Source organism: Apium graveolens, chromosome 4, assembly GCF_009905375.1.
Source record: "Apium graveolens cultivar Ventura chromosome 4, ASM990537v1, whole genome shotgun sequence".
Lineage (NCBI taxonomy): Eukaryota > Viridiplantae > Streptophyta > Magnoliopsida > Apiales > Apiaceae > Apium > Apium graveolens.
The window spans coordinates 210,154,714-210,158,879 of NC_133650.1; positions in this window are offsets into that span (position 1 = coordinate 210,154,714).

Sequence of the window (4,166 nt, forward strand, 5' to 3'; positions counted from 1 at the left end):
GCCAATGAAGTAACTTAGTTCTCCCATCATGCTCATCGCATAGTCACTCTACATGAGTCTTAAAAATCTTTGACATAAATCTTCATTTGTAGAACCAAAAATGATATCATCCACATAGATTTTAACTAGGATAATATCACCACCATGCTGCTTGTAGAATAGAGTCTTATCAATTGTGCCTCTTGTGAATCCATGTTTGAGTAAGAATTCTGTCAGTGTGTCATACCATACTCTAGGTGCTTTCTTCAATCCATAAAGGGCCTTTAACAGCTTGCAAACAAAGTCTGGAAATTCTAGATCTTCAAAGCCAGGTGGCTGTTAAACATAGACTTCTTCTTCTAATTCACCATTGAGGAAAGCACTCTTTACATCCATCTGATACACCTTGAAATTTGAATGTCTAGCAAATACAAGAAAAATTCTTATTGTTTCAAGTCTTGCAACTGGAGCAAAAGTTTCATCATAGTTAATTCTTTCTTCTTGTGAGTAGCCTTTGGCAACCAGTCTTGCCTTATTTCTTGTCACACTTCCATTTTCATCTGTTTTGTTCAAGTACACCCACTTTGTTCCCATGATACTTTTGTTCTTTGGTGCAGGAACCAATTTCCAAACTTTATTTCTCTCAAACTGATTTAGCTCTTCTTACATGACATATATCCAGCCAGGATCAAGTTGAGCTTCCTCAGTTTTCTTAGGTATAATTTGTGAAAGAAGGTATACATGCAGACATTCATTTGCAGTTGCACTCCTAGTCCTCACTCCAGCATTTGGATCACCAATTATTGCATTTTGTGTGACCCTTATCCCATTTTCTGGTGTAATCTTGTTGACTAGAGTTGGGGCTGTCAATGAATCGGATATCCGATCCGATCCGATGTGTAACGTCTGAGAAATATTATGTAATTATTTTTATCAATAAATAATTATTATGTGATTTTATGTGAATTTTGGTGAATTATTTGATGATTGATATTAATATTTGGATATTTATTTTTGATAAAATTAGGATTTTTTAATTTTTAATTATCCAGAATTAAATATAGATAATTTTGGTATTTTTCTGGTAATTTTTGGATTTTTATATGATTTTATAAGAATTTATAGAATTATTAATGATTATTTTTACGTAATTATAAAATTACTTTTTAGAATCAGAAATCGCCCCACTTCAACCGATTTTGCGTTTTTACAACCCGAAACTCTTCCGAAAACTCCTTCCTAACCTAATCTGGTAATTCTGAACACTTTTCATGTTTTGACTTTTTCGATCTGGGGTACGGTTTGACCTGTACGAGTCCCGACGTGAAATTTTTGATACGCAAATCATTTTATAGATTGATAAACTCCATAATTTCAAAAGACGAGATATTATGACTTTATTGTCGTATAAAGTATTTTATAGGAAGCTCTGTTTTGATAATTATCCAAATTTGGTATTAAAATCGTATCGTCTTTTTAGTTACTTAGCGACTAAGTAACCTATTTTCGGATCCAATATGTAAATGTAATTATAGAATTATTAAATAAATAAAATATGCGATGGGTCTGTCCGCGATGTGTTGCCTTATTGTTAATTATATGTAATTTGTAGGTACGAAGATTATTTGGGTAATTTATTATTGAGTCATATGAGTTGCTTTGGCTTTTAAAGTGATTTTATTGAATATTTATTCTCATAAATGCTAAAATTGTTCCTAAAATTATTTTTGTTGCTTTATAATTTTATTTATTATTTTTAGGAGTTTAAAAAATTTAGAAATCAATATTTTATTGATTAATTATCTTTAAATGATTTTCTGATTTAATTTACTTTTAAAATCAATATTTAATTCCAGAATGCTTCAAAAATCATGAAAATTTTATTTTATTAACTCTTGAATATTCTAAGAATTTTAAAATTATTTTGGGAATTGTTCTGATCAAATTGACGTGCGCATTGATTCGTTTAATTATTAAAATACGGATACGAGTTGCATTTTGAAAATGGGTAAGAAATTATGAACAATTTATATATTACTAATTTTATGTGCGTAGGAATTTTTAAGACTATATTCGTGAGTTTCCGAATTATATTTTTCCGCTAAATTCTTGTTAAATTTTAAATTGGCGGTGTCCGAGGTAAGGATTGTCCCGATAAAAAGTAAAAATAAAAATATAGCAAATTAAAAAGGGGGGGCAGGGGTCAATCGGGTTTAACCCGTTTCTTCTTCTCTCCAGTTCTTATTCCTCCTCCAAATCCCTCAATTGATTTCTCTCTCAAACCCTCTTTCTCTCTTCTCCCTTTTCCGATACTTCCGCCTTCTTCTTCCCTGTCTTTGCTGCCGACACCGCGGCCTTGTTTCTTTCTTTTCTTCCGGCCTATTTCCGGTAACGCTGTCGCGCCTCTGTTCCTTTTCTCTTGCTGCTTCTTTCTTGTTTTTTTTCCGGCCTGTATATGTATGTATATGCGGGTATACGCGTGTGTGTGCGTGTGTGCGTGTGTGCGTGTGTGCGATTGTGTCGTGTGTGTGTGCGTGTGTGCGATTGTGTGTGTTTGCTGTGTATGGGTATGGACAGATGTGTGTGTTGCCGATAAAATTTAATTGCTTGTTTTTCCGGTTTCTTGGCCGGCTGTTTGAGTTGGTTATCACCGATTGTATTTCTCCTATTCTGTTCCTTTGCTGCGCGTAGGCGCGTGGGATGGTTAGTTCGTTTTTGATATTGTTAGGTCACACACACTGTAGAAGGGGGTTGAATACAATGTTTAGCACAATCAAATCGAATTAAAGAAAACAAGTAACATAACACAGATTTTATTCAACACAATAAACTCTGTTACAATATGGAACTGTCCTCTCTCAATGATGAACAAATTATCACGAGAGCTGTTAGGGTCACAATGAATAATAACTTCGATAATGATAACACATATAGTGTAAACCCTATGCCTGTGTTTATATACTACACAGTTACAAGATAATCTTCTAATTGATATTGAATATAATTCTGCTTCCTAAAATATATCAATCAGTTATCTTTTCTTCCAAGTATTTTATTCTTCATAGAATTCCTTCTTCATGCATATTTCTTCTTGCGTTTGTCTTGATCTTCTTTCCTTTCAATCAGCCGCCTGCCTTATCTGAAAACCTCCTTAAGTCCTTATATTATCTCCTGATAAATATCTCTTGATAACTTAAGTTCTGATAACTTAAGTTCTGATATCTTAAGTCCTGACTTCAGTATAAGTACTGATTTCCAGTTAAGTACTGATATGTCCTGTTAGTTAAGATCTGAAAACTAAACACAAATCATATTACACATGACATCATAAATATATCTAACAATCTCCCCCAACTTGTAAATTTGCATAATATACAAGTTCAACAGATATTTGATGATGTCAAAAATATTAAGTACAAATGCATGAGAATTTTGACTAGATAACTACAACTTACAGTCCTTTCAGCTTTACCATCCTTAAGATCTGATATCAGCTTTAGTCTGTATACACTTCAGAATTTAAGCAGTTGTAGATCTTCGACTTGGCTTCAATTTCTGATCTCTTTGATGTCAGGAGTTGTTCTGAGATAGTTCTTCAAAAGACATCTCTCAGCATATTCAAGTTCATTAACCATCCTCCTTTTAGCATTTTTCAATTCAGCTGTATCTTCACCAGTTTGAAAAATAGCTGCTCTGAGATCATTTATCTTAGCTTTCCTTATGTCCTGATCTAGTCTGATCAAATATGCCTTGTCAGACTCTAGATTGAATTCCACAGCCTTATAACCCAGAAAAGTAGGTATGATCTTAGCAGTGTTAGGCTTCATTTCAACAATATCACCTTTGTGATCTCTGTACTTGGGACAATATGGGCTGTCAGTCTTTACAAAGTAAAGCATCTTCTGTCTTTGAATTTGTGACTTTAAATAACCTGCAGCACCATCTGTTAATCTATTTTTCACTTGAAGTAAAAATAGAACATGTTCCAGTTCTTCAAAATACTTCAATGGAATAACATTCTTCCTGATCTGGAATAACCTACCACCTGTCATAAAATATAACAAGATATGTTCTTTCAAAATAGAATGATAAACATTTGTATAGATTCAAGTTGATTCAATCTTTCAGGAGTTGCTCCTACTCCTGGTTCACTTAAGGAAGTTGGATCATTGGTAGTGTTGTGTATT